Genomic DNA, 12,675 nt, shown 5'->3' with positions numbered 1-12,675 from the left:
TCACACCGTTAAAAATTAAAGAATCAAATTTAAACAAATTTCTTGAGTTAAATAACGTTTGATTATTTTTAACTTCTATGTTTGTCGATATTTCTTATTTTAATACGAAATATGTAGTTAAAAGAACAACCTTATCTAATTAACCCATTTTTGTGCTTAAAATGCTTAGTTTTAAAGTGCATAGCGTCCGTATTAACGTGTCCACTAAGTAAATAATAACTAAAATTTGAATCAAATTTAACATTTGTATAGTTAACTTGGTCAACTTTGTTCAGTTTAAATTGACGACATGCTAAGTAAAAACAATGATGATCTATGATTAAAAATAATTCAAATTGAATAAAATCCGACACTACAAATTTAATCGTGCAATGCAATATCAATGAAATTTCTCGCAAGTCGTTTTAATTATAGTTTCACTAAAATTTTAGTTAAAAATTGAATATCCATTCGCGCAAATAGATATAAATGTTTTAATATTTCATTCACTTAGGAATAAATCACGTTTCGTCTTCTACAGAGAAGAAGAGAATAAATTATAGGAAGGCGAGAGCTGCGGTCAAAGCGAGATACTCGTCTGGTATCGTTGTCTGTAATTTAATTGGTACACTCGCGTCATTCGCCAAGTACTTATTGACCGCTAAAGAGCCTCGATATCGAATTGTCGTATCGAGACACTTGCGCGGCGAGTGGGAAACCTCGCTGTCGCGCCATATTAGGTGGGTTCGGGAAGACACGCTGACGACGGTAGACGCCTTTACAGTCACTTTACAGTCGTACCTATAGGCAGGAAAACCCGATAACTGCTTCGTGGAATTGGCCTCGACGTGCACACGAATATGCTCGCGCGAAGAAAGACGGCAACTTATTCTTCAAGCCATATTCAACTGGCGGAGCTTACTTTCCGCCCGAGACTTTCCGTTTAATTCTTCTGACGTAAGCGATTATATTCTACCGCGAAACTTTGCATTTCTGCGTGACTTCAGAGTTTAGAATTTTATAACGGATTGTTATTCAGCACGGCTCTTTAATTTATGACGTTAAATGTCTTGGTGAAGCTGAATCTTAACGTATAGTAGATCTACATCGAGACAAAGTGCGACAGCTCGGACACACCCTGCACGTACCGTATCGGGAGAAATGACTTTCATAGACCGCAGATCCGCGAATGACATCAGCGCTAAAGAAGATACGCTTCGTGTCAATGCGGTCTTAATTTGTTCACGATTACGTCATTAACGGTAGCGATAAGAACGACGGATGTTTTAGAATATAGATCACTGCGCCGTGTTAGCTCACTCGAAGCGCAGAATGTTAAATATAATTAGTGCATCGACGCTATTAAGCACTTCATGACTTCACGCAGTTGTCACGCACACAGATTGCCGGAAGGAATCTGCGGTTGCTGGCGACTTAAATTGCTCCCTATCTAATTCTATATGAAATCTATGTAATTCTATTTTTTTTCAGAGTAAGAAACGTAAATAAAAATGACTAACTTTCGCTATCCTACTGTATCGAGATTTTTTTTGTAGCTATTATTCTTACATTATTTTACTTTCGGTTTTTCTTATATGAATTTCTCGCAAAAGGTATGTGTACGACGTGTAGATACACTGAGGGAAAAATTTGTGTAAGTATAAAAAAACAAATTTTCTGAAAACCATATTATGATGCAAGCATTTGTTTGCTCTGTTTAAGTGAAAATATTTACTTTTAAGTAAATAGCCATATTACTTTTAAATATGCAATTTTATATTAAATTTTTACATTTAAATGATTTTACAAATAAGTTAATAATATTAAACTTAATTAAATTTTCTTAAAATGAAAAATCTGATTATCTTGAATATAAAAATGATCTGAAATATTTTCTAGAACTGCAAGAAAAATTACTTGATTTCCTTATTTTATTTATATAAATATTTCAGTTACAAAATTTTTAACTTGACTGTAAGTAAATAAGCTATTTAAGACCCACCGAGTAAATTAATTTTTTGTCTTAAGTAAAATTTTTTGTTTTAAAATACTTTTTCTCTCAGTATATGTATATACGCGAGTGCCCGCAGTATTGCGAGCTCGGAGGACCGTTAGTTACACTAAGCTCAAATGACGGCGGATGACTCATCCCTGCAGGAATAATTTAATTCTCTATAAGAAAAAAAAAGTCATCACGTATGAGAATTCCAAGCCACGTCCACATTCGACTTCTGAATGATCGTCTATTACGTTTTAATATGATCACTTTATCGTATCGTACCTACATCCAATTATTCTTCAAACTACGAGTATTAGATCGATAATTAAAAATTTCTGGAGTAATACTCTAGCGCAACCGCGAAACTCGAGGACATAATTTCCGCCGACGGTCGCGCTGGCATACGGGAAGCTCGTTAGTTCGAGTGACATGAAAAATAAATGTAAATATCCCGACGTTCGTGAGCTTGCTCGCTCTCGCTTCTCCGATACGAGAGGACGAGTTGAAAGCTCAAGATGCTGTGAGAAGCGAAATTGGGTCGCCATATCTCGGCGAGTGTGCCTAACTTTACTTTATCGCGACTTCTCCCATGCCGCAGAGCGATGCGGAACGTTTTGCCAATTCGCATCTCGCGCTGGAGAGTCCTCCCGGGTTGGGTTGTTTCGTCTCCCTCGCCTGCCTTCTCTCCGCCTTGCGGGATTCTTAAACGTTTGCGCGTCGGTCGCAAGTTGAATGCTAAGGATCGTCGCATCCGCCGCGTTTCCCTTTGCTGCCCGGCGTTATTCATTTGGCCCGCTTTGTGCGCCGTTTATGCAACCCGCGCGGCTCGTGTCATTACGACGACGGGTTTGCGCCCATTTGCGTCCACTGCGCCGTCCCTCGTAACAAAGCTGTCATTACGAGGAGCGAGCAAACGAATGACGACTCGCGAATTTTCACTTGAATGAGTTCGCGTACGTTACACGCGCATCTAATTTATTAGAGATCGCAAATGTATATGCATCATGCGCGCGTTATTAAAGTGCACCGCCACCAAAGAACGAGACGCACGGGATGTAATTAAACCTCGGCATTCTCGTTTGCCACGAAAATCCTTTAATTAACTTGCGTGTGTGTGTGTGTGTTTATACACCTCCTATATGATACAAGAAGTTTGCTCCTCGTTACATGCATTTATGCTGATACATACGGCGAAGAACGCGCACAGCGATATTCTTAGTTCGCCGTGGGCGTCCACATCCTAACTCGCTTCGCAAAAATGAAGAAACAAGGAGCGGCTTGCAGAAACGATCGACAATGAGCTGTCCCTTTGAAATTATAAAATGTCAACGAAACGAAAATTTTTAAACACGTTTACACCGCGACAGCTTTAAGCTCATTTAACTCGTTGCCGAGTAAAAAATTTTGCTTTAAAAGCCGTTTTCTCTCTTTATGTTCTTCTTTACTCCGCTAAAAACACAAAGAGGTGAAGACCTCCTCTCTTCTTCTTTTATGCCGCTTTTCTTTTTTTTTTCCCTTCTTTTCTTTTTTACGCACGCTCGTCGAGTGGTAAATGTACACTTTTGCTACCCAACGGAATGATTAAGTACCGCGATTTTATTCTGCAAGGTAAAAACGCGTCGCGACGGCAAAGCTCTCGGGTTGGTATGACCAAAGTGGCAGATTCGCAGATATAAAAAGGCAATTGTTCCATCTAATCGGCTTTTAAGCTCAAATACTCAGCCTTAGCTTACACCTCCGTTCTCCGAAGGAAAAGATTACTCCGTGTCTCCAATTCACCGCGCAAGATGCCGCGTCGCGTTTTAATTGCGCTTTCTATAAATATCGTATTAATCACCGGCTGGTCTCGTTTTCGTTCTCGTTTCGCGAAACGAACGATGACGTCATCGAGTGAAAATTGGTTCAATTCGTACGTATTTGTTCGTTTCTTTCTTCCTCTGTTTACTTCCTCCTAATTTTTACCTTCCCTCGTTACGCCCTCTCTGCTTCTCTTTTATTTTACTTTGCTGCCAATTCTTTCTTTCCGCCTTCTCGTTTTCACTCGATACACACCACCACCTGCACCCACTTTCTACTTCACCCTTGCTCTGGTGAACTCACCGGGAATCTTTATGACCCTGCCAGATGTCTCGCAGTGGCATTGACGCATCGCTTTTTTTTCACACAGAGATTCCCGGTTCCATCAAGGAGAAAAATATAGCTCGACATTGCGTGGAACAATCGTGATGGGGAAATCGTGACGGTAAATGCACCTTTCGGTCCACCTGTCACGCGATGCCCCGGCCGAAACGAGAAATTGCACCGAAACGCGAGACACGAGACGAATTCTATTCTAAGATCGATATTACGTTCTGAACAATGTGAACGACGCGGCGACGTTGATTACTTCAATGCTCGATATGGCCGAGATTACTTAGTAATTTGAGAAATAATATCTCGCGTCGAGCGCCCGTGGAACTCAAAGTTGAAGCGAGATAGCTTCCATTCAAACATTTTCATCTTCCGGCGTGACAGTAGGAATGTTCTCCTCATTAAAATTAGAGAGTCGCGTACACTAATTGAGCGCCGTATAACATTCGGCGTACGTTTACGTTCAGCTCGCGTGTAATGCGAACAGATGACCTTACGAGACGCCAACCGACCGCTACATTATGTTTGGAATTTGGTTGGAAGCTTGCAATTCAGGTCCTGCAATAACATTCCAGTTGGTCCATACGCCAGTCGCAAGCGTCGAGTAAGACGGCTCCATCGTACGGCGGATTAACGACTAAGCGAGATGATTAATTCGCGCGAGCACTAAAGCGACGCGTATTAAAGCAAGTCCACCAATTTAGGCTCTCTAGTATTAAGGGATTATAGAACCCCAGCGAATCGAACAGTACACGGAAAAAAATAACTTAGAAGTGGTAACTAAATATCAGTAGCTAGTTCGATATTTTCTATCAGTGCTAAAAATTGACTATTAAAGATAAAATTTGCTGCAAAATACAGTTTTATTAACTAAAATAAAATGTGTGTTTTAACACGTGTAGCTAAAAAAGTGGCAGCTATTACTCAATATCTTACAATTAGTCCCGGACTACGATTAATGTTGCAAGCCTTAAATCGTAAAAATTGACCATGGTCGATTATTCTCCTCATATTTAACTATGGTCAATTTCTTACGGCTTAAGGCTTACTACACCTGTTGTAGACCGGGACATAGGAGCGTGAAACTATATACGCATTATTTGATTCTGGCAGCGAATATTTCTTGCTGTAACTGCTAATTTTAATAACTAATAAATTTAGCTCCGACAGCAACGATATTAGCTGTCCCTATTTTAAAGACACATCTTACAATTAGTTGTTACAACTAAATTTTAGCTTTGTTGGCTAATCTTTTCTCTGCGTGTAGAATTTTTTCCAACATCATCTTAAACATTTATTTCAAGAGATAGATTAATGCCCGTGATGATAATTTCTGTGATAAAATTATATACATTTATTAAAAAATACAAGATTACAAAGGTTATGTTGAAAAAGTGTTGTAAAACTTTGAGCTCGCATTTTTTTTAAACGCTATTTTTCAAAGCGGTAGTCACGATAATTCAAACATGGTTTGAATTATTCCACCAACTTGAAATATCAAGCAATATTTTTAATAATATTCGATATCGGTTCATGCTTTCTAATTCTTAATTTTTTCCAAATTTATAACAAAACTAAATGTAATTTTGTGAGAAAACTTAATTTCTAAATTCAGATGTGTGCAGTTTCAGCGAAAAAAAATAAAATTTCTAAAAATTCACTCCGAAAGTGACAAGTATAAAAAAAGAAAATTATTTGCTTTTTGATTTCAAACAATTAATCGAGGTTGAATCGTAGCTGCCACGATGCGAATACGTATATTTATTTGTAACGCTATTATTGTTTATTTTTATATTTATTCTAACTTTGCATTTTATTTTTTTTAAATAAATATATATATAAATTAAATTAAAATTATATATAAAAAAATAGAAACACATTATTTATTTACTTCAAACTAAAAATTTTACACGGTGTTCAAAAATATACTATTTTTTTTATCTTCGTTAAGCTATAAGCAAACTTTTTACGTTTAAATAATAATATTGAGAATTAAATTACGGACCTTAAAAATATTTCGTGGAGGCAATAAAAACTTTAGAATTAACGTCGAATTTAAAGTAATACGATGGTAAAGGAATCGTGAGAATCGTGAGATAAGTTCGTGTTCCAATTCCGCAGCATCGTGAGAGACCTTACGAAACGTTGCAGGCGAGATAATCCCGAAGAAACGGCCTCAACGAAGTTTCGCGCAATTTCTAATCGGATGCCTGGGACGGAACGCGATTTGAACAGTTTACCCCGAGCGAACATCGTCCGAGGTTCCTGCCGAACGGACTTGCGAACTCAAAGAGGAAGAGAGCGAGAGAGGGAGAAGAATCGGAGTGTGGAAGATGCGATTGCGACTCGACGCGGCGGCGGAAGTGGCGCGATGGAGAGAACAAGAAGAGTGCCATAGACAGAGAGGAAGATTGCGAAGGAACTGGGACTGGAAATAGAAACGAGAAGCTCGTTCCGGGGAATTTCATCGGCGCGAAGGGGAGGGTGAAGGGATCGGCATCGGGTGCGAAAACTATTCAAACTGCGATCGTGGCAAAACGGCCGCTCCGCGCCGCAATGGATTTAGAGTGACTGCACAAACACACGTATTCTTATGTACATCCGCGATGTGACTCGCCTGTCAAGTGACTGGGACGCCTCGTATATTTCAACGAGTCGAATCGACCGCGACGTTCGGCGTGTCCCGGCACGTGATGAGCGTCCGGACAATGCCAATGAAGAGATTACGACGAGCGAATAGCCGTAATATGGTCGGACGAGGGTCTTCTCTTCGAGGAATTTCAAAACTCCTCGCGGTTGACGTGGATTTATTTATCTCGCGGCGCGGTTTCTGATCTCGCGGGACGTTCTAGTTCGTTCATAAGAACGTTTTTCTTTATTTCGTCAAGCTAAAATTACCTCTCGTCCCGTTGCCGCAACACGAAGATATTTCATTGAATACAAATAGGTTTAGCGGAATATTTACGGCGACCGTTTTAAACACTGCGTCGCGGGGTTGGTACGGTTTACACACAGGCTGTTTGCCTGGGAGCTTAGAACGAACGTAGACCACTATGATTATTCTATTCAACGGTATTCACCCCGACCGGATTCGGAGCGAGCTGGTTTTTACGAGCAGCGAGGAAGAAGAATGGCCCCCTCCACCCCTCCTCCCGTCCTGATCGAAGGACTCGTCCACGACTTGAATCACAAGAGGTCTTTACAAACGGAAAGGAGTTCGAGCGGAGATAAAGGTTCTTAGAAGCGCGATAAACGCGAAATGTTTAATCTTCGAACCTCGAGAGCTCAAACGCGAGAGATAGTCCGGTTAGACGCTACGTGTTGCATGAGGAGGAAAAGAAAGAGGACATGGTGTCTAGAAGCGATATCTGACTAGCAAATTCAAGAATATTTTCGGGACGCTTCAGGATAGAAATCATTTTCCAGGTTGATTAATTTTCATTGATAATATTGTTTTGTATTCAAGTGTATAAATAAATTAAAAAACGCAAACAAATTTGGAGCAATATTATTTGTTATTTATAAAAATATGAAACACACATTTCTATTTTATAATTTAAGACTTTAAATTTTCTGTTAGTAACTTGCCTCATTGCGCTTTTAAAATTAAAATTTATAATTGAAAATTATAAACTTATTGTCGTTTCATTAAATTATCAATCCGGTTTTTTTCAATGTCCGCACTTGCTTCTAAAGCGCTTCATCTAAAATTACATTTTTCTTATTTTTTAATTCAATTCTTTTAGAATGAAAAAAAAAAAAAATGACAAAAATTCTAGGTCAATCCTAAAATTCCAGGGCTTTTTCAGAATACATTAAATATCAGGACAAGGATCGCTGGACACTATAAGGGAGGAAAAAATTGTTTCCGCGGAACCGCAGAGAAAGTAATTTTTTGACGCACGGTTTGCTCCATAAACGAGCGCCGTTATTAATTGTAACCGAGCGTATTCCGTATCGTAAAGGAAAAACGGTAGTTGCATAACCGCTTTGTGACGCGATAAAGAAGATGACGCGCCGCCTCCGCCGCCGCCGCCACCGTCTAAAGTTCTGTCTCTCTTTCATAACCGCGTCTCTATATGTCACTTTTTGTCCGCGCGAATATATTGCAAGAGACGGAGAATACACAGTGCGAGCATTCATTTGCAGGATTGCCGTTTCATTGCCCGCGTTTCTGCGACATTTCCCGCAATCAAACCTATATACGCTGAGAGGAAGACTCAATCCGCGTTACATCGATTCTCGTGCATGCGTGGAGCTTCTCCTTTCCACCTGAGCCGCCACTCGATCGATTATCCCGTTGGAACACTCTCGTGATCTATTTTCGACGCAGATCAAAAGTTCCACGAGACGTCAGAAAGATGCGCGCCGGGTCTGGTTCTCTCGCATGGCTGAAATAAATCGTTTACACTCGCCGTACAATTCGACGTTAAAAGAGACTTAGCAGTCTCCAAAGGAAAATAATTCCCACCGCGCTCTCTCAATCCGTGGCGATAGCAAACGATCTCGTCTTGTTCTCCACGATCCGTTTCCCTTGACTAATGAGCACTCTCTGACTCTCTTCTCGCCTGTGTTAGATATATCGAGGAATCGCTCATTCCTTTATCGCGACAATATTAATTTCTAGAACCCTTCAAGTTCACCCAATGTCGATGTCGGTGACATCTGGATTTCGTCTCCTTCCCCCCCCCACTCCCGACTTTAAATATTGACAAGATAATTTAACGATGCGTATCTACTGAAAAACGGACGGTTTCTGCATTTAACTCACGTACATCCGGCCATAGTTTCCGGCCAGCAAACATCTCAGGAACCATTCCTTCGTGTTCAGTTTCTTTTACTTTGATAGATCGATACGTATTTACCGTTCTTTCTAGCTTTTTTTTTTACGTTCGCTAACTTTGCTACAAGAGTACAAAGATATTTCTTGTTACTTCGAGAATTAGTACTTTTTCCACGGATGAGATGGCAACAACTCTCGACCTCTTAAAAAATATATACACTGACAAAAAAGATACTACCTCACTTATTTGCGGGATAGACATTTATTCCATCGAAATGAATCTTTATTTAACTAGCAAACGAATTAATAAAAAGATATATTTTAGAAATGCATATTTCTAAATTAAATTTTTTTATAACTAATAAATAGAATATCGAAGAAAACGTCACAAGTAACTTGCTTCTAATAGTTCGCGACGTAAATGTATCTGAAATATTAAAATACTTTCAGACGTCAAGTATCTTTTAAAAATTTATATTAGTTCCTGTGAAAGATGCTTATGTGGAAAAAGTATACAATGTGAGGGAAGTTGGACGATCTCTCGTTTGTCCAACGATAGCCAAGGAAATACGAGCATTAGTCACGCGCCGATAACGAATGACAAGCGTTAATTGGAGTGCATCAATTGAATTTCAATGACGCATATTTATTAAAAACAGATGCAGAGATAAGGGCAACCCGATCCGCTATTTTCGTACAGGCATAGAAATACCGCGGCGAACGGAGGTCGACGGTAGTCGCTGCGTCACGTTGTTACATGCAACTTCTTTAACGAATCGCATTCGCCCGTGCATTAGCACTAATCAACATTTGCATCGGCAAATTGCGGCCCGTAAAAAGCGGCTGTAGAATTACATTCGCATTTGATAACTCTAAAATCGTCTTAAGAAACATCTGAATAGATTTCTCCGTTCTATGCTGAAAGTGGTATACTTTTTTTTCACGTTAAATATTTGCAATGTATAATTAAGTACATAATATATAATAACAGTAAACGCAGTAGTGATAATTAAAAATAAAATAAATATTTTATGAATGATCGATAATTCTCAGAATAATGAATGAAATTTCTTCTAATAATCAAGTTAATTACATCACATGAAAATTTCCATCAAAGTAATACTTAAAACACTCAGAAGTGTCATGTTTCCTGACCAATTTACAATTTTCAAGAGTTTGAATTAATATAATAGATTCGCAAATAATCGGTAACGTTAAAGTCGCACATTTCAATTTTTACTAATTATAAGCAAGAATCCATTATGACTTGTCGAATGAAAAGTCCCTGCTTTGTTACTAATTAATTAAATTACTCGCGACACGGATATGATCGAACGTTACACGGTTGCGTTTTGAGAAATAAAATTTATCACCAGATGACCATCTCGCAAGAAGCTGATTTATCGAAACGGCGATGTTGAACGCATTAAAACAACACGTATTATCGAGAACGACATCTAAACGTCGAGATCTTTGCCCTCGTTTTTCTACTTCCTTTTTTCGCTCGTTTCAGACACAATGCTCGTTAAAACCAGCAACGGTTAATCGGTTTTTCGTGTTTCTCGCTCTTCCGACAAATTTATTGCAAATTTCATTTAGGGATTTCAAGTCCGCGTTCATCGAGCAAATGTTCGTATTTTCACATTCTGAGTATAAAAATATATTTTTACTTTTATCTTTGATAAAAGGTACGAGATACATGTAACGTTATGATGTAATATTAATATTAATATCAATATTAAAATTAATTTTCATATTAATATTATATATTAATATCTTTTTAAATATTTATATTATATATTAATATTAATATTATAGGATACGTAATATTTGTAAAACGAATTACGAGATTACAATTATATACAATTATCATATGATAACATAAAATATTAATTGTGTTATCATTAAAATGTGCTTATTTTCAGCAATTGTAATTGCTTTGATCCATCTCCGAAAAGACGGAGATACGACACGGCGATAAGACTCTAAGCGGCTAAAACGGCGCCGTATCACGGAAGTGCTCTCGTGTATAATTTCGTATTCCCGCGTTTGCGTTCGCCGTTGAAGGTTTTGCAATTGCGACACGCGAAGCTCCCGGCAGCGGCAGCGTCGTGCGCCCAGAGCTCTCGCCTCCGTCAATCGCATTGCCGGGAAAATTTCACCAAACGCCGTTTACGTTAATACTATTTTGCCAAGCGCCCTCTCTGCGCGCTTTCTGAAATATTAATCGCGATGTCATCTCGCCGCCGGTCGTATTTTCGCGAGCGCTACATGCGCGAGTAAATACGTTTAATTCGTGGTTTAATTAAATAGCAAATAGTAAATTATTTTCGCGAGAATATGTGACGCGGGGGGTCGTTCTCTCCGGCTAGCCGTTAATCAGCATTTATTTAACCCTCCCGATTTCAAGAACGCAATTAAATAACGTTAGCACACGCATCACGCGCCGCGTCGCCGAACGTGTCCGCACGTGGCGCGCGCGCGCACGCACGCACGCACGTGGACAAAGTTAATTTATTAAATTTACTAAACGAATTTTCCCGGGATTCGATAAAGCCGGCTCGGATAGGCCGCTTCGGATAACGGGCGTAGAGGTCGGCGCTACGACTCGTACGCGCGGATGTCTACAAAAAAAACCCTCCCTCGAGATTGCGTGGACGAAAAAAAACAAAGTGTGGGAGGGGGAAAAAAACAAAGAAAAGAGCATTCAAAGGACACCGACACCTAAAAACAAGGGGGGTGTCTGCCGAGTGTCCGGGATTCAAACCGGCAAAATCCCGGATTGAGTTTCCGAGCTGGCCGGGCTTTGCGCGCCCGCATCTCGAGAAGGGACGCAGCGCTCCCTCCTCGCGTCGCAGGGCGGAAACGTCGCGTGGTGGACACCCGGGGCATCACCACCGGCGGGAATCGCAGCCGCCGGGCGCCGAATCGCGCGAGCGACCTGCGAAGACGGAATTTGTTTGAGGGTGCGCTTACCCGCTCAGGAAGGTTGTGCCTGACGTTCGTCCGATTGTCAATACGCCGCCGGCTTCGTCCTCCGGTTGTCGTTGCTCTCTCTTTCCTTCTGCCCGATCGCGACGACGATGCTCCGCTCGCGCATTCGAATCGACGGCGATTCGATCACACGTAGCGTTCCGAGACGCGCTATCGGCCAACTAGCGCGAGCGTGAACGCGTGCTTTAGCACTGCCGCGACAGATACCGCCATTTTCCGGTCCGCGTACCGCAGACGGCGCAGTTAACGTGCCGCTATCTGGCAAGTGCAGCGCGAACGAGACGCAGGCTGTCGGTACATACCGTATGCGCGATGGAAAAGGATCAAGGAAGCAAAAGGAAGCGGTTAATGAAGAATCAATAAGAAAGGGAAGCCTGAGAGCGGCCGCGATTTAACTTTATTTTCAAACATCTTTATGTCTATAAAATATGAATATTGAAGTACGCGTTAAGCGTATCAGACTACGCATTGAAAATTGAAGATTGAAGATTAAAGATTGAGCTTTGGCCAATCAAAATAAAAAGAGTTAAAATTTCCTTGTTTTGATTGGTCAAATTTCAATCTTTAATCTTCAATCTCAATCTTCAATGCGTAGTCTGATACGGGCTTTATAGCCAATGTTTATAAAATCCGCAGATAATATCAACGATTTTGTGGTTTTCTTCTGTGCTATGACCAGGAATAGGGTTGTAACATAAATTTTAAGATTACGTCTACACGGATTTTCACTTGTTGTTCACGTTATGTGAATCTTCTTCGTGTAGACAAATATAAGTAATGAAGTGGACAT

At 40.1% G+C, this 12,675-nt stretch overlaps 1 protein-coding gene across 1 annotated transcript in view; it reads right to left on the bottom strand.

Annotated features, from left to right (window-relative positions):
• Positions 1–12,054, bottom strand: part of LOC105202786 (dystroglycan) — a 68,867-nt gene extending 56,813 nt beyond the window's left edge. The window contains exon 1 of the mRNA XM_011171462.3: positions 11,868–12,054. The gene's annotated coding sequence lies outside the window, so the exon portion shown is untranslated. The remainder of the gene's footprint in view (positions 1–11,867) is intronic.
• Between the last annotated feature and the right edge of the window lie 621 nt (positions 12,055–12,675).

This window comes from Solenopsis invicta, chromosome 3, assembly GCF_016802725.1.
Source record: "Solenopsis invicta isolate M01_SB chromosome 3, UNIL_Sinv_3.0, whole genome shotgun sequence".
Classification (NCBI taxonomy): Eukaryota; Metazoa; Arthropoda; class Insecta; order Hymenoptera; family Formicidae; genus Solenopsis; species Solenopsis invicta.
Note: the sequence above shows the minus strand (reverse complement) of the source record. Positions and strands in the feature narration are given on the sequence as shown.